This window comes from Aquarana catesbeiana, linkage group LG04, assembly GCF_042186555.1.
Source record: "Aquarana catesbeiana isolate 2022-GZ linkage group LG04, ASM4218655v1, whole genome shotgun sequence".
Classification (NCBI taxonomy): domain Eukaryota; kingdom Metazoa; phylum Chordata; class Amphibia; order Anura; family Ranidae; genus Aquarana; species Aquarana catesbeiana.
In genome coordinates this window covers 123,954,697-123,974,518 of record NC_133327.1, presented here as the reverse complement: position 1 = coordinate 123,974,518, position 19,822 = coordinate 123,954,697, and positions in this window count along the sequence as shown.

Below are 19,822 nucleotides of genomic sequence, written 5' to 3'. Positions count from 1 at the left end.
TATGACTGTACATGTAATGTATTCCTTTTTGTTCTTTTGAATGTATATTATTTATGTGCTGAACGCATGCTGCCAAAAAGGAATAGAATATGAAAATATCAACATCTGTGAATACTCCTGCAAAAAAAAAAAAAAACATTTTATGACAATTTTTCTGTGTCTATCCTGGTTACTGTAAAATCTTTTTGCATGCCAAGCTTGTTAAAGCCATGTAATTAGTAGTGTGTTTAAATTGACGTTGTAAGCTTGCACTGAACAAATATACCAAACAACATATTTACTTGTACATAATTACCCAATTTTGCAAAGTTTATGTACCTGAGCAAAGATGCAGCTGTGTTCATTATGAATATACAATTTGTGCTCTTCTATTTTCTTTTGTTTTAACTTTCACTCTGACACACTTAGATATTCATAGTAAGTACAGATGCTACCATTACATTGCCCAGTGTGCAAAAAACCCACAGTAGAAAGCAGAGAGAAAATACAGGTATTGATGATGAAACCCACTAAGTTTTATTCAAAACCTTCAAAGATTTATTCAGAGTCAACCTTTTGAATATTGCCATGAAATCTCCCTATCTGGTGATAAAAAGTAGTTGGCAAATTGTTCCCTAATATTTCAGTCCTCATGTGTGCTTGGTCCAGTGGGCCATGTCGCATTCTACAGGCCATGGGCAAGAAATTTATCAAAATTGTATCCCTATGGTGCTCAAAATTGTGTAGATCACAGGTATGCTTGACAATGCTAGTATACCAGCTAGCTAATACCAAACTGGACTCCACAAATCTGCGAGCTTGTGTCAAATGATAATTATATATCTCCTATCTCAAAACCAGTCCTCTTTTGTGAAACAGCTTAATCGGCCACTATCACAATATGGAAAGAGCTCACTGTTGTTGGTTAGCATCCTAGCACTTGGTTAAACCTCGGTTAAACATTTCAAAACACCTGATAGTCAGCAGAGCTTCCAAAAGGCACCGACATCTATTGCCACAAAATTATATTTGCTATCTACAATGGCCAACAGCACTATAAATGCAACACTTTTGTGTTTGCCCCTATTTATCATGAGCTGAAAGATCTACAACTTTTTCTATGTACCTATGTACCCAAAAGGCCTATTTCTCTCAAATATTGTTCACAAATCTGTCTAAATCTGTGTTAGTGAGCACTTCTCCTTTGCCGATATAATCCATTCACCTCACAGGTGTGGCATATCAAGATGCTGATTAGACAGCATGATTATTGCACAGGTGTGCCTTAGGCTGGCCACAATAAAAGGCCACTCTAAAATGTGCAGTTTTACTGTATTGGTGGGGTCGGGGGGGAGTCCGAAAACCAGTCAGTATCTGGTGCGACCACCATTTGCCTCATGCAGTGCAGCACATCTCCTTTGCATAGAGTTGACCAGGTTGTTGATTGTTGCCTATGGAATGTTAGTCCATTCCTCTTCAATGGCTGTATGAAGTTGCTGGATTTTAGCAGGAACTGGAACACGCTGTTGTATGCGCCGATCCAGAGCATCCCAAACATGCTCAATGGGTGACATGTCTGGTGAGTATGCTGGCCATGTAAGAACTGGGATGTTTTCAGCTTCCAGGAATTGTGTACAGATCCTTGCAACATGGGGCTGTGCAGTATCATGCTGCAACATGAGGTTATGGTGGTGGATAGGGATGAGCCGATGTTCGAGTCGAATGTAAGTCATCGGGTGTTCGCCTGTTCACCGAACAGTGAACAATTTGGGGTGTTTGCAGCAAATTTGAAAGCCGTCGAACACCCTTTAAAAGTCTATGGGAGAAATCAAAAGTGCTAATTTTAAAGGCTTATATGCATGTCATAAAAAGTGTTTGGGGACCTGGGTCCCACCCCAGGGGACATGTATCAATGCAAAAAAAGTTTCAAAAACGGCTGTTTTTTTCGGGAGCAGTGAAAAGTGAAAATTTCCTTTAAATTTCATACCTGGGGGTGTCTATAGTATGCCTGTAAAGTGGCGCATGTTTCCCATGTTTACAACAGTCCGAGAGCAAAATAACATTTCTAAAAAAAAAGAAAGTCATTTAAAATTATTAACGGTAGCGTTGGCAGCTATAATGAATTGTCAGGTCTCTGCAATACTTATAAAAGTCATTGAAAAAATGGCCTGGGATTCCCCCACAGTGCATTACTAGGCTCTTTGGGTCTGGTATGAATATTAAGGGAAACCCCGAAACACAATTGAAAAAAAAATGCGTGGGGGTCCCCCCAAATTCCATACCAGGCCCTTCAGGTCTGGTATGGATATTAAGGGGAACCCCGTGCCAAAATTTTTAAAAAAATGACGTGGGGTCCCCCTCAAAATCCATACCAGACCCTTCAGGTCTGGTATGGATTTTAAGGGGAACCCGCACCAAAATTTAAAGAAAAATAGCGTGGGGTCCCCCTAAAAATCCATATCAGACCCTTACCCGAGCGCGCAACCTGGCAGGCCGCAGGAAAAGAGGGGGGGCGAGAGAGCGCCCCCCCTCCTGAACTGTACCAGGCCACATGCCCTCAACATGGGGAGGATGTCCCCATGTTGATGGGGACAAGGGCCTCATCCCCACAACCCTTGCCCAGTGGTTGTGTGGGTCTGTGGGCGGGGGGCTTATCGGAATCTGGAAGCCCCCTTTAACAAGGGGACCCCCAGATCCCCGCCCCCGTGTGAAATGGTAATGGGGTACAAATGTACCCCTACCATTTCACAAAAAAAAGTGTAAAAAATTTTAAAAAAGACAAGAGATGGTTTTTGACAATTCCTTTATTAATGTCTTCTTCTTTCCCTGCTTCTTCTTCCATCTTTTTCTGGTCTTCATTCAGTTTTCTTCCTCCATCTTGTTCTTCCCCTGCTTCTTCCTCTTCTTCCTCCGATCCTCTGCTTTTTTCTTCGGTCTTCTTGTCCTCATCTTCCTCCGGCGTCTTCTTCCCCTCTTCGTTCTCTGGACGATCCGCATCCATGGAAGGTTCCTGCTGTGTGACGCTTCTGTTCTCCTGACAGTTCTTATATAACTAAGGACGGGGCCACCCGGTGACCCCGCCCCCTTCTGACGCACGGGGACTTCACAGGGACTTCCCTATGGCTTTCCCCATGATGTCAGAGGGGGTGGGGTCACTGGGTGGCCCCGCCCTCAGTTATATAAGAACTGTCAGAAGAACAGAAGCGTCACACAGGGGGAACCTCCCATAGATGCGGATCGTCCGAAGAACGATGCGGGGAAGAAGAAGCCGGAGGAAGATGCAGACAAGAAGACCGAAAGAAGAAGCAGAGGATTGGAGGAAGAAGAGGAAGAAGCAGGGGAAGAACAAGATGGAGGAAGAAAACCGACTAAAGACCAGAAGAAGATGGAAGAAGAAGCGGGGAAAGAATAAGACATTAATAAAGGAATTGTCAAAAACCATCTCTTGTCTTTTTTAACATTTTTGACACTTTTTTGTGAAATGGTAGGGGTACATTTGTACACCATTACCATATTACATGGGGGGGGGGGATCCGGGGGTCCCCTTGTTAAAGGGGGCTTTCAGATTTCGATAAGCCCCCCGCCCGCAGACCCCGACAACCACCGGGCAAGGGTTGTGAGGATGAGGCCCTTGTCCCCATCAACATGGCATGTGGCCTGGTACGGTTCAGGAGGGGGGGCACTCTCTTGTCACCCCCTCTTTTCCTGCGGCCTGCCAGGTTGCATGCTCGGATAAGGGTCTGGTATGGATTTTTAGGGGGACCCCCACGCAATTTTTCTTAAATTTTGGTGCGGGGTTCCCCTTAAAATCCATACCAGACCTGAGGGGTCTGGTATGGATTTTGAGGGGGCCCCCCACGCCATTTTTTAAAAATTTTGTCATGGGGTTCCCCTTAATATCCATACCAAACCCAAAGGGCCTGGTAATGCCCTGTGGGGGGAATCCCAGGCCATTTATTGTCACACACACCAGCTCTCCCTGCTGGTTGTTGAATGGCATCCAGAGAGGCTGAAAGCCAGCCACACCTGTCCTTCTATCTGCTTACCCAGCAGGCTGTTCTGTGACTTGGCATTGTGGGTTTGTGAACTGGGCATTGTGGGTCAGTAGTTCCCAGACTTATTTGATAACATTAATTACTTCCTCATCAAACTACCAATCCCACAATGCATAACTGTTCGCTTCTAAAATAGGGAAAAGGTCCTGACAAAGTTTTAGTGGTCACTAGAGGGAGCCAAACCCTTACTTAAGAAACAACACATTACTTAGCCTGATAACTTTAGTAACAACCCCTGCGTTACACATGTATTTATGGACCTTGCTTTGTGCCCTGGTGTGCGGTCATGTTGGAACAGGAAGGGGCCATCCCCAAACTGTTCCCACAAAGTTGGGAGCATGAAATTGTCCAAAATGTCTTGGTATGCTGACGCCTTACTAGTTACCTTCACTGGAACTAAAGGGCCAAGCTAGGGTTGTCACCTTTTCTTCAAGCCAAACCCAAACACTTTAGCGGCAAGGGACACCTATGGGTGCCCCAAGGAGAGTAGTAATGTGGTGGGCATAGTGTGCCAGAGTGAACAGTGGGTGTGGCCAAAGTGCTCTTGCTTACATAATTGCCCTGCCCCCAGTGATGCCGGACCTGTCCCCCAAAGAGCTTTCCGCAGCTGCCATGAGGCAACAGATTTGCGTGTGACTATCTTGGTTACTTGGGGAGCCACAACCTGGTCTAGTGTGTTCGGGTTTCAGTCCGCCTGAAGCCCGGACACAAGATTCAAAACCCAGACTGTCCGGGTGAATCCTGTACAGGTGGCAACCCTAGGCCAAGCCCAACCCCTGAAACACAACCCCACACCATAATCCCTGCTCCACCAAATGATTTTGACCAGTGCACAAAGCAAGGCCCATAAACACATGGATGAGTGAGTTTGGGGTGGAAGAACTTGACTGGCCTGCATAGAGTCCTGACCTCAATGAAGATGGATTTCTCTGTTGCCAAAAACCTACCAAAAAGAAAACAGTTATCAATCTGATTCTTCTTTTATAAACCATTTCACTGTGTGTGAATGTTGCAGATAAAGGCACTGCTATTTACATTGAAAACATGTAATCTTGTAAATCACAGAGCACTGTTTTATGTTTGAAAATGTCAACTCTACAGTGTCTTGAACAGTACAGATAAACCTAAATCCTATCCATCTGTCTTTCCTAATTTTATCCTAGAATTTGTGACGTGTGCTTTCTGAAATGCCATTAAAGTTATACAATACATAAGAACGACTTACCATCACACTTCTTTGAGAAACACCATACTTCTCATAATGGTGGTGGATCGCATCAGCAGCCTCAGACCCTTAGATCTCCATCAAACCTTGAGACTTTTATGCATGTAAAGTCAAAACCATTCATGTGCATAACTTCTGATACAGGACGTGGAAGTGCCCATTGGAAAGCTTCTGTGAGCCAATCATATGCACCCAATACCTATGCAACACCCTCTTTTTCTGCTGGGTCTTTAGGTCTATAATTTTAATGAGCGGTATCAAGCTCAACATCATGGAGTATACAAATTCAGAAGGGGGTTTTGGTCTCTAGAATGCAGTAAAAAAACAAATAACACCTGCTATCACACACAACCTAACCACCCCTCAAAACTGATCACTTCCTCTGCATATCTTCTCCAAGACAACACTTGCAGGGCATTTGTAAGGCTTTTTGGCTGGCTTTTAAAACGTGCCTTAAATGCATGCTAAATTTGGGCTAATGCAATAGGCACTTTAAAAAGCATTCTCCCTTTATCAACTCTCAACGCAAATGTGAACGAGGCCTAATGCCGCGTACACAGGGTCGGAATTTCCGACAACAAATGTTCGATGCGAGCTAGTTGTCGGAAATTCTGACCATATGTATGCAACATCGGACATTTGTTGATTTGAAAGCTGGTTCTCAAATTTTCCGACAACAAAATCCTTTGTCGGAAATTCCGATCGTGTGTACACAATTCCAATGCACAAAATTCCCGCATGCTCGGAATTAAGTAGAAGAGCCGCACTGGCTATTGAACGTTATTGTTCTCGGCTCGTCGTACGTGTTGTATGTCACCGCGTTCTCGACGTTCAGAATTTCCGACAACATTTGTGCGACCGTGTGTATGCAAGACAAGTTTGAGCCAACATCCATTGGAAATAAATCCAGGATTTTGTTGTCGGAATGATACGGAAAAAGCTTTCTGTGCTGTGACTCTCATTTGGAACTTGTCTTTGTGTCTTTGGAGGTCACTCTGTGCAAAATAATATTATACAGCACCTTCCCATTCATACAGTACAGAATTAGGGTATCATGATCACTGTGGAGACATCATCACATGTTGTGGCAGGAATTCTGTTACTTAGGACTACTCCCCTGCATTAAAAATGGGCCATTTATTATATTCTGCCTACCACAACAGCTGTGTTATTGAAACATCAGAATCCACCATTTTTTTTCTATTACAAATTTGGAACATTTCCTGGTCCTTGTCATCCCTACCTTCAGAGTCTGACCTCCTGTGATGACATTTTTGTTCAGCAATTCCCCTTTGTGGAAGTTCATTTGGTGACTTGATATCTTGTTTCATTGTAAGTCCTGCGAGGCCAGCCATTTCCTGCAAACAATTCATTCATCAAACAATGCAATTAAGCAATTATTGTCAGTGGCTTCTTGTGTGCATCAAAACAAACATCCCTCTCAGTGTGGATTACTCATTAAAAAGCACACTCTCAGAAGGGGATTATGGAGCAAGAACTAGATGGATGAATAAAGATTGTATTTGTTTTTTTTTCGACTAAACTCATGCTGATATCAAGAATAAATAAAAGATGTCAGGAAATGGCAATTATGAGGCAGGAGATTCCCAGTGTGGCTGGTAACTGACCTCGGTACTCTGACTTTGGTCTAGTGGATCTCTCCACTGAACTGTGACTCTCATACAGGGATGCTATAGTGTCAGCTATCTGCTCCCCACCCCCATTCCCTTTTCTATTCAAAGAACGCTTTGATGTTTCCAACTTGTTCTTTATATTAAAGTGTTCATAAAGCTTTAAATTTGTTTTCATTGAAATAGTAAGCATGTCATACTTGCCTGCTCCGTGCAATGGTTTTGCACAGCCTGCTCTGTGCAATGGTTTTGCATAGAGCAGCCCTGAACCTTCTTTTCTAGAATCCCCAGGCAGAACTCATGGATCCTCCTGCTACTATTAAATGTTTTTTTCCCTTTTGCAGAGAATGCATTAAGGTACATAACCCTTTACCTTTACAACCACTTTAAGGTTATAGTGTTCTCCTGCAATCCAGCTTTAAAGCCCAACTCTGGGCAAAATCTATATTTTCCCCATAAATCCCTGTCACCCCTCTCTAACCCATCTGGTCAGCTGTTAAATTTTCCTTACCTGGTGAAGTCAGTTATACTTACCTGAGTCCCCCCATTCAGGTCTCCCAGCACTGTTTCTGTTTGCAGGGACTGCTACAGTGCTGCACAACATTAACCCTCCAGCATGTTGACCCTCACCATCCAGTCCCCTTTACACCTCTTGGTCCAGAATCAGATCTCCACTGGACACCTCTGCTGGCTGGCAATTGGGAATGGTCCACATTGTGCCCAGGCAGTCAAATGCTCACTCAGAAGAAGGATCCCAGTAAAAACAGAGGGGAGAAGGTAAGTGAAAAAGGAGGCCTTAGAATTTGTTTTTTTTTTTACTGCAATCAGAGAGCAGGGAGATAGGGGTTTAGGGCAAGAAGAGGGATTCATTTTATCCTAGAATTGTTTAATGTTTTTTTCTTGTGTGTTTACAGCCTATGAAGCACAAAAATATCACACCTCAACTCAGCTCAATTTTTTTTGTTATGGATTTGTGAACATATCAATTAATTTGAGGAATAATGCTCAAAAAATATTTAGTAATATTTGGTGATGTTTTTAAACCCTCAAATAAGGCTATAACTATGTGTCTGCTAAGACAAGACCTTGTTGAAAGGTAAGTAGTTAACTGTTGTCTGTTGGGGAAAGAAAAAAGCCGATTTGCACTCATTTAGCTGAAGCAATCAGCAGTGCTTGTTACATAAAGAGTTACCTGATTAGATTATCATTTTTTATACTGGTTGGATTATAGAAGTTGCCTCACTGCCACCTGCTGTGTTTGGGTTCTTCTGTCTCTCTGACTCTCAAGCACACTTTTTTATCGCTCTGTGTGACGATTGTGGAGGTGACTGACACTTATTGACAGACAGCTGGATGCATCTAAAAACCCCCAAAGAGCATCCAACTAGACGCTATGGGGGACAGATGTACACAATGAAATTGATATTAGTTAAAAATGTGAGAGAGCAGGTGGAGTGACTAACATTTATCATTATGAATTCCAAATTTAATGGAAAACACGACTGAATCCTCTTTAGGCACAACAACCTATATGTTATGGACACCTGTTTGCTGAAGGACAGACATTAGGACTGCACCTATCCACTAACAACCCACTTCTCCTTAGACTACAAGCAACTGCAAAGTTGGCCTCTATTGTATGCTTATGGAAAATGTTCCAGCCAGTGGTATTAGGCCTTTGCATGTTGTCTGTGGCCTCCAGTAGAGCCAATCATCCAACTGGACCCTAATGGAATAAATGCAGGTACTACTCATACTTTTCCATAAATGTGTTTTTGGGTCTGTGCAGCTCCTAGTAGATCTTCCGTCTCAATCCTGGGCTATTGTGTTGTGGCCACAATTCCAGTCCTTAAGGCTTAACAACTATATTGGATTTAAAATAATAGCGCAATGAGATCATTTATAAAAAACATATATTTTTTCTAGATGGAGGGGAAGAGGGGCTAGGGTAATAACTTCTCTATTTTGTCTTCTCTCCCGTTATTCTCCTGGGGGCTTTCTCATTATTTATGAGTCTGACGTTGATTCCATTTTAATGATAGGGCACAGATAATTCATTTCCGCCAAATGTGGACAGCCAGAGAGAGGCCAATGAATCTACAGTGAAAATGAGCTTCATTAATTTGCTTTCCATTTCCAAGCTTTGATATGTTCGAGCTAGGGAATGTCTGAGCCTAGCTGAAATATGTCAGAGACTGCCTGTGATAAAGCATCAAGATCAGCTGAACCGTCAATGGGATGTTTGCAAAGCTGGGAAAGCGCAAGGTTCATACAGAGTTACAAATTATTTGGTATTACACCTGGGTTTACGTTAGAAACTCATTTTGAATGCAGGTATTTAATTTGGAACATCTTATTAGAGTAATACAATTATGTATAATGATACATTTAGAAACCTAAAAAAATGTGGTCAAATAAACCTTACAAAACTGACATTTACCTACCACACCAAGCACTTCCAGGTGCCTACACACTGTTTTCCCTTTTCCTCTCAAACACCATGGGAGCCCAAAAACCCAAATAGCCACTATCAATTAAAATGTATTGGTGTTGACCCAATAGTGATGTGTGGCAAGGGGCAAATCAGAGCTACCAAGTGCAGTTGCTAGTTACTATTTGTATAATGGATTGTACCAAAGTGCAGACACCTAAAAATGAATGCTCTGTGTTTTTTATTTTAATTTTTTTTTTTTTTTAATCCTTATATTCAGTTTCAAAGAATGGGCATACCCAGGCCCAATATGATATGATACATCAATACATAAACAAAACAAACCCGGAACCTTATCAAATAACAGTTAAAAGGTGTATTCCATCTACTATTTAACCAACATTAATAATTAAATACCTTTATCTTATATGGAGACTTATATGGAGACGCATTCAATTAAGCCTACCGCAGGGGTAACCGCCCACTTCAATAGGCCGTGTAGAACCCCATCACACATCCACACCTGCGCCAGCCCCCATTTCTAGATGTAACACATTCTTCTCTACCTAATTCTTACCTAATTTCTCCTCTCATTTAAAGCCAAATGTGCAAAAGTTCAGTCCTTTCCCTTTCCATCCTTCTCCTCTCCCTCATCCCCCCATTTCCCCTTAGACTACATTTTTAATTTTCCCGTATCTGTGTTTTAACTTTAACTTGAAGCTTAATATAAAGAAATAGTTTATATTGCCATTTTTACCAAGAATATCATGATTACATTACATTATGACTATATGCATGTTTTATGCCCCGCACACACGGTGGACATTCCGACAGAATATGTGCGATCGGAGCTTGCTGTCGGAAATTCCGACCGTGTGTGGGCTCCATCGGACTTTTTCCATCAGAATTTCCGACACACAAAGTTTGAGAGCATGCTACAAAATTTTCTGACAACAAAATCCGATCCTTTAAATTCCGATCGTGTGTAGACAAATCCGACGGACAAAGTGCCACGCATGCTCAGAATAAATTAAGAGACGAAAGCTATTGGCTATTGCCCCGTTTATAGTCCCGACGTACGTGTTTTACGTCACCGCGTTCAGAACGATCGGATTTTCCCACAACTTTGTGTGACCGTGTGTATGCAAAACAAGTTTGAGCCAACATCCGTCAGAAAAAATCCATGGATTTTGTTGTCGGAATGTCCGATCAATGTCCTATCATGTGTACAGGGCATTACTGTGCTAATTTATGTAGTACCAGTATAATTCACAGTATTTTACAAAGCAAATTTTAAAGCACTCAGATACATTTCTGCCCTGGCATCATGTGATCAAATTTATCAAATGATCGATTTATTGGAAACGGAACTCTTATCTCATTATTGGGTGGTTGCTGCCAAGTGGGATATAATATATGCAAGTCTTATATTTCATGGGGATTCCAATGACATCCCAGATGGATTTAAGAATCCAATCACAAGAAAATCACATTTTCATTGTGGCCTTAAGGAGTCAGGGAAGGGAGGTTTTTTAAACCAGTGGTTCTCAACCCTGTCCTCAAGTACCCCCAATAGGCCATGTTTTGGGAATTTCTCTTAGATAAAATAGCTGTCCAAAATACCAAGCCATTGAGTCTGATTTAAAGCACCTGTGCAAGTTAAAAGAAAACCTGCAAACATAGCCTGTTGGGGGTACTTGAGGACAGGGTCGAGAACCACTTATTTAAACCACCAAGGGTAATCTCCAAGAGCTAAAAGAAGGTAGAGTGTGACATACCACCAGTGTTCAACTAAAACATTAAAAAGTAAGTTCACCTCGAAAGAAAAATCTGTAAGGTGAACTGACACAGGACCCCCTCCTCACAACCTAATGGAGGAAAATAGTGGGAGTAGAGTGTACAACATGCTGCTTGCTGTTTTCCCACTCTGGTACTGAGTGTCCTCTCTTTTTTCGGCCTGTGCCTTGGTATGTGGACTTACCTTTCCATGGAGGCGTGTTCTGTTTCTAATGTATGAACTTATTGTTGATATTTAAGACAAATGAAAAAATAAATATCAGTCATCCCTGAAGAAGCAGGCTTTGACCTGTGAAATTTCATCCATCACTTCTGTGAATGTAATTAATGACTGGAATTATTTGTATAGAAAATGAAGTACATCTGTTTATGAATGTACTGTGATGGCAAGAAAATGTGCATGGAATGTTTTAATATGTGATTTTAATTCAGTTTAAACAAATAAACATTTGATACATTTTATAGTTAAATTGACTGCCGTGGTACCATGAAAAGTCCTATTAGTTAAGTTGAGGGGAATTATTTATAAAGCACAGTGGCGTCTCCAGCTTTCAAATTTAGGGGGGGCACATGGGGGGACAGGGACAAAAGTAGGGGGGCAACTATAAAATGCATATATATATATATATATATATATATATATATATATATATATATATATATATATATATATATATATATATATATATATCCTGGGGCCCTTTACTACGACCCCACAACGGGCCCTTTCACATGTTCTGCAGTGAGCTCCCTTCCTACTGTATTGGGGTCCCCCAGGGTGGCAGAAAACAAGAGATATATGTCACCAGCATATCAAGAAAATATAAGGATCCAAAGCAGTGGGAGAACTATCAGGGTTGCAAAGGTTGCCTTGCCTCCGGGCCCTGGTGTTCTGCCACTGTGGGGTTCCCCAGCCTCCTCTTGCTGTCCTGCACCTGCTATTGACAACTCTGGTCTGGCATCTCTTGGAATTTACAGGCTGGTCCTCCTGTCCTAAGGACGGGAGAAATCAGTCTGTTTTTTCAGTAACTGAAAGTCCTGGTGGAGTCCTTCCTGCAACTCGCTCTTCTCCCTGCCAATGAGGATGCAGGTGAAGGAGCAGATCAGGCGGCCGTGGTTGTGTGAACGCTCGCATTATGCAGTGTCAGCGAGCAGGGGAGGGGGGAGGAATCACCCGCAGGAGCTGACTGGGGACTCTCTCCCTCTTAGACATTGATTTTTTGTAAAAAAAAAAAAAAAAAAAAAAAAATTTTTTTTTTGGGGGGGGGGGGGGCACATGGTGGGGCACAGCATAATGTTGGGGGGGTCAGGGTCGCCATTGATAAAGCAAGCCACAGACTATGCAATTTTCTTTTCTTCAACCACGGGTTGAAAATCACTTGATTTCCCCCATCAACAGTGTTGATGAGGGAATCTCTGCACTATTGTATTCTGATGAGAGGAGGTTTCCTCACCACTAGAATACAATGTTTACAGTTGCTGGCTATAGCTGGTGGCAGTAATCACACGAAAAAAAAACCCAACAGTCTGTACTGAAGTTGACACTTCAGTACAACCAGCTTGCCCATAGATGGATCGAAATTAGGCCAGTTCCTGCTTAACTGGTCGAATTTCGATACTTCTATGGCCGCCTTAAGTCTGCAAGTGTCATTGACTAAATACAAGGTAACAATGCATTATTTCTCTATATGTTGATCAAAGGTATGATCCTTGATCTGCATACAATCAGTTAACTACTTGCCACCTGCCCACCATCAAATGATGGCGGGCGGTGCGGCTCTCGTTCTGGGACGCCATCATATGACGGCGTCCCAGAACGTCCGCTCTCGCGCTCCCGCGGGGGCGCGCAGCACGGCGATCGCGGCCAGACATGGCGCGACCCCAGTCTGTGTAAAGAGCTGCGTCTGCAGCTCTTTAACCATGTGATCGGCTGTGTCCAATCACAGCCGGTCACATGTAAGCACGAAGATGCTGGTAATTGGCTCTCCTCGCCTCACACTGACAGAGTGTGTGGCGAGGGGAGCCGATCAGCGGCATCTCCTCACAGGGGGACATCTAGGAATGTAATCAGGACACTGATCATCAGTGCCCTGATTACAATAAAGAAATATAGTGTCACAATATAGTGCCCACCATTGCCCACCAATGCCAGCATACAGTGCCCACCAGTGGCAGGAATCAGTTCCCACCACTGCCCACAAGTGCCACCAATCAGTGCCCATTAGCCATGCCAGTCAGTGCTGGCAATCAGTGCCGCCTATCAGTGCTGCCCATCAATGCCCATCAGTGTCACCCATCAGTGCCACCCATCAATGCCCATCAGTGCCCATCTGTATCACCTATCCGTGCCGCCTATCCATGCTGCCTATCCGTGCCCACCAGTGCTGTCTATCAGTGCCCACCACTGACGCCTATCAGTGCCCACCAGTGCCATCTATTAGTGCCAATCAGTGCCACCTAACAGTGCCCATCGGTGCCGCCTATCAGTGCTCATCAGTGCCACATATCAGTGCCCATAAGTGTGGCATATTAGTGCCTCCTCATCAGTGCCCATAAGTGCCGACTCATCAGTGCCCATAAGTGCCACCTCATCAATGCCCACCAGTTCAGCCTATCAGTGCCCATTGGTGCCACCTCATCAGCGCACATCAGTGAAGGTGAAAAATTACTTAGTTCCAAAATTTACTGACAGAAAAAAAGTAAAAAGCATTTTTTTTTCAAAATTTTTGGTCTTTTTTTTTGGAAAAAATAAAAAACCCAGCAGTGATTAAATACCACCAAAAGAAAGCTCTATTTGTGTGAAGAAAATGATTAAAAAAAATGTTTGGGTACAGTGTAGCATGACCACACATTTGCCATTCAAAGTGCGACAGCGCTGAAAGCTGAAAAATGGCTTGGGTAGGAAGGGGGTGTTAGTGCCTGGTAGGCAAGTGGTTAAAGAAAACCAAAGCACAGTGGTGTAGTGGGTAGCACTCTCGCCTAGCAGTAAGAAGGGTCACTGGTTCGAATCCTGACCACGACACTACCTGCCTGGAGTTTGCATGTTCTCCCTGTGTCTGCGTGGGTTTCCTCTGAGTACTCCGGTTTCCTCCCACACTCCAAAGACATGCTGGTAGGTTAATTGGCTCCTGTCTAAATTGGCCCAATTGTATGAATGTGAGTTAGGGACCTTACATTGTAAGCTCCTTGAGGGTGTAGGGACTGATGTGAATGTATAATGTATATGTAAAGCGCTGCATAAATTGATGGCGCTATATAAGTACCTGAAATAAATAAATAAATAAATAAAATAAAGCTGGGTACACATGTTGTGAATATCGTACCATGTGTACAGCTGTCCTTTCGACAGAAGCTGGTATAAGGACTGGCTTTTGTCAAAGGGACATGCTGGAAAACCAGCATCCGATCAGCTCTCACTGCCAGTGGCTGTGATAGCTGATTAGTGTGGTCTGGCGAGGAATTCGGGCGGGGCAGGGAATCCCCCTGTTAGAACACAATAGAACAGATGATTCTGATTCAGTAGATCAACATAAACAGCTGTTCAGCATCCCTTTAGGTTGGCATCGCACATCTGCCTGTATCAGCCTGGAGCAATGAGGAACACCAGATTACCTTTCATCCTGAACATGCGAGACAAACTAGGGAAGGAAGTATTGATCCCTCGGAGTCACTGAAGCAACCACTGTGCCTGAGCCCAAACTTCCTAGTCTTTAGTTTGACCTCAGAATGCAGGTAGTCAACCTCTGAAGTTGCCTACCTGGGACACACCTCCAGGAATAGCTCCAGGGGGAGAAATCACTTCCACAGGTTTAGGGGTTGCTGCCAATTGCAGCCTGCCTGCCACTGTGTATACCTGGAATGTTCATGCCGGACAAGGCTGGAGCCTGACATTTTGCCAAGGATACCAATCTATCTTTTGCTACGGCAAAACTCTGGATCCACCTGAAAATTGATGTACGCCACCTTCATGGTATTGTCTGCTTGTATCCAGATTGTATATCCTTCCACTAATGAGATCTAATACTTCAGGGACATTCAAATAACCCAGAACTTCTGGATGTTACTTTGGGAAAGAAGATGCCAAAAACAACCAAGCCCCTTAAAATCAAGGGTGTCCAGGTCTTTTTCCACCAAATTACCGACTGTCTGCAGTGTCCCACCATCTGACCAACTAGTCCAAAGGAATTGCCTCACATGAGTTTACCCTGAGAAAAGCTGCTGCTTACAGGTGATATTCTCTGGCTGCAATGCTCAGACTGCACACGGATGAGGTGCACGCCCTGCCACTGCTGTAGACTTATAGAACACAAAAGATAGGATGGCTGCACACTCAATCCTTGCAAAAACGGCTTTATTCCTGTACAAAATCCATAAAAACTACCAGTGCTGATAAGGCGGGAGAGGGAAAAAATAGGTAGATGCGTTTTACATGATAATTTGTGCTTTATCAATACCGTGGGTCATTGAGCAGGGTCATTCAGATATTCCCGAGGCGAGTTGCTTCCAGTGCTGATCTCTGATGGTTCTGAACCTATCCAAATACCAGTAATATCTGAAAGACCATACAAGGTTGCTTGATAGAGCCTGCACCAATTGTTCCCCAAATAGGAGGTCATCTAAGGATCCCACCATGAGAATGTTTCAGGAAGGCAATGAAGCTAGTACTGGGTCCCACATCCTAATACACAAAGTGCTGACAAGAGGACAAGGGGCAGGACCCCAGATTGGTAGTGCATGGATCCTATAGCAAGGCACAGAAATTGCTGAAGGGATGGGAACATTATTTATATTTAATGCCCACAAAAGCCAGAAAGTTTCTCAGGTGAAGGGAGGCAGTGCAAATTTTGTATTTTTCTATGGAAAACTTGCATCTAACCCAGCCCCTAAAGCTTCAAGATGCACACCAGGTAATGCCACCATGGGCTTTTGGATAGTGAATTGTTTGCCACCACAACTGGGGCAGAAACACCTTAACCCAGAAACCTTCAGAGGATATGCTGAGGCCAGAAGTGGAGAAAAGATGCTTTTTAACAATTATAGGGAGAAAAAGGCCTTGCAATCTGTACTGTAGCCTTCTACCACTGGTAATGACAGGTGTTCAACATCAGCAACCTCTCTAATGCTGTTGACATGGGCTGTCTCAAAGAGACACTGTCCCTGGCAGACCATGCAGGCTTCTTCCTCCAACCGAGGAAATGCTGTAGCAAGTTCCTTACCCAGAGCCTTTTCTGGTTTCTTACCTGACTCCTCTGGTTCTTCTCCACTCATGGTAAACTTACCTGCCTTAAATGAGAATGGCCAGTAGGAGCAAAGCCTCAGGCTGAACATAAAGTACCAGCTTATCCTCTCTGTTCTTCCTTGCCAGCAGAAGTTGGCCTGCTCTCCGCTGTGTGAGGCTTTATGCAGTTGGTGGCAACAGTATTTGATAGTAGCTTGAGTTATTCACAGTAACGTGGCTATGGTAACTTAACCCAGGCTCACAGCAATCCTTTGCAGCTATGAATAGTGGGCAGGAGAGCTTCTGTCTACCCCTTTAAGGCAGTCTTGACATACTCTTTATCCACACTCTTTATCTTGTAAAGGCAACTTCACCCAGGGCTCACAGCAATCCGTTTCGGCTATGAATAGTGGGTAGAAGAGCTTCTGTCACCCTCTTTAAGGCAATCTTGAGACATTATTTACCTTGTAAATGTGGTTTTACCCAGGATTCACAGCAATTCCTTATGACTAAGCATAATGGGTAGGAGAGCTTCTGTTTGCATCTTTAAGGTAGTCCTGACACTCTTCAGGCCATAGAGTTTGCAGTATGGAAAAGGATTTTCTATACCTCTCATGCATATTCCTGTCAGTGGGACAGGCCCGTTAGTACTGGAATGCACTCTTTTTAATAGCAAAATACCTACCTGGTCTGATGACACTTACCTATAGGAACCGTGTGGATCTTTGTTATGCAGTTAGCTCATAGTGCAGGGCAGCTGCAACACTGACATTTAGACAGGTATAATAATAATGTAGCACTGAGACTTGAGCAAGAACATATCTATGTGCTAGTTAGCAGGAAATGGTTCTTGATGCGCGGTTTGCAGCTATGGGCATACAGGCATGCAGTCCTATCCTGTGAACTCCCTATCTGTAAGCTGCTGGGTCTTTTTTGTGTCAAAAAGAAGCTTTATTAAGCAAGGAAAAGAAAAACAAATTATGTACAAGTTGGCAGAAAAGTGCATATACATGGGTTATTACAAGCAACTCATCAAAGGTTATCTCCACATTGTAGCATTGGAACCGATATCACATTTTACACAGGATTATACATAACCACCCCAGGAGTCTAGGCAAGATACATATCTAGGAGTACTCTATTTAGTCAGAAGACAGGTCAGTACTAATTCCACTGGGGCCAGACCTGGTGTATCTAGCCACAATGACCATAGTTTCTCAAAGTTACCAAAGCACCCTCTGTGTTGCCAGATACATTTTTCGAGTCTAAGGGTATCGCCCATCAAGACACCCATTCCTTTACCATAGGAGGGTCAGTGGAAATCCAGTGTCTCAGAATCCGCCTACGGACCTGGAATAGTGCTCTAGCTTTAGCCTGTTTAGTAATATCCTCCACTTGAAGGTCACACAGAATACCCAATATGCATTGTTTAGGGTCTTCATGCAAGGAGGCCTGAAAGACCCTATTAATAACATCTTTGATGCCTCTCCAGTAAATATGCAGCTTGGACATCTCCATACCAGGTGGATGAGATCTCTATGATCCTGGCAGCATCTGGTACATGTGGGACTATCCTTAATGCCATTCTAAACAGTCTTGCTGGGGTGTAGTGTACTCTTAGAAGAAAATACAGTTGAGAAAGGCATTGAGCTACATTCAGGGAACACTGCTGAACCGCTTGGAGGGCCTCCTCCCATTGTTCATCCTCAAATGTACCAACATATTTTTCCCAACGGGAATACACTGTATCAGGGTAATCACAAAGTAAACTGTTAAGTAACATCAAGTAGCATTGAGAGATAAAACACTTATAGGTATTTACTTAGGCCATATAGTTGTATATAGGGGTAGGAGACTGTATCCAAAGATCTGTCCCCTGCTGCGCCTGCACAGCATGATGCAACTGTAAATAGTAAAACTGGATCAAGCAGGGCAGGCAAAATATGGTTTGCAACTCAGAGAAGGGGCGTAGCACCCCTTTGGAAAACAAAATGGATAACACAGCTGCTGGGTGTTTAAACCCATGTTCCTCAACTCTTCTGCCTGCCTCCCACCCCAGGAAACCTTCTTACCTTGCCCACTTCCAAGATGGCTTCCAATCAGTCTTGCCCAACTCCAAGATGGCCACTGGGGCAGTACTTGACCAAACCAAAGATGGCCCCCATGTAAGCCCTATCCACTTCACACGTTCAGCATAATGCATCACTCCCTTGAATGTAAACACTTAGCTTTTCCTTCCACAATTTCCACTAGAATGCACACTGTAACACAGTGCAGCTGCATCCCATCTGAGAGGAGATGTAATACACAACTTATGAAGACATTCACAGATAATTTTCTAAAAAATGGGAAACATACTTATCTTGGAAATGCGGTGTCAAAGTTCCATGGATCTATTCACTTCTGGGAGGCAGGCTACACGAACAGCACTTCTGAGGCCCCAAAGGTGGCAGGTAAAGGTTTCTTCTTTTCACACTGGCTGGGAGTTCTGTGAGGACATAAAAGGGAAAAGAGTTGTTGTGTGGTCTTTAACTCTTAATAGTTTTGCACTGGTCCTATGGGTGGAAGTAGGCAGACCTATTACCACCATGTTGGTGCGAAAAAAAATAATTTTCTTACATTTTTCATCTATAGATAACATAGAAAAAAATATTTTTTGAATGACAGTATTGTTCAGTTTGTCCCCGGAAAAACAATGCATGTATTACTGTATCTTAAGTAATGAAAAATATATTGATTATGAATAAACAGGTATATACAGGTACAAGAACTGAAGTGGTTAATATATAATTTAAAAAAAGGATTCATGTAGAGCTCTGTTTTATATAGGAAAAAACAGCATAGGAAATAAAGTGTTTTTTTCATCCTAAGTTACAGTCTGCAATATTGCTCAGTTTAATTGGATATTCCACCAGTCCTGCTGAAATAACCACAGTTTTCTACAGATTTAATATATTATACACATAAATATAAATCACAGTACCTTTGTTCACATTTATGGTTCACAGCCAGTCCAAAGGTAAGCTAAAACAATGAACAAATGCTAATGATGCAGAAAAAGAACACAATAATATTGGAAAGCAGTTCAATCTAGGTCCTCCATGCTATAAAATGCCCCTGGAACCACCCTGCTGACCACTCATAAACCAATAATCTTTTTTCATTGTATGCTAAGTATGCATAGCATTAGGGTGACCTCAGTTTCATGTTGCTTCCTCCTTTATTACCAGAATACCCCTTGAATTCTGCATTGGAAAAAGCTTCTTTAATTGTTCCTCGACGTGCCTTTTCCATCCCGATGTCTACCAGCCTCCTTAAAAAAGAAAATGTTACATTTTTTTAACAGGTTGAACAGATCTGTAATTGGATGCTGTATGACATATGAGGATTTCAACAAAGGTACATACATTTGTAGTTACTCTTCCTGCCCAGGAAAGATCCAATTAAAGTTTATACTGGAACATTCTAAATTTTATACTGTTATGA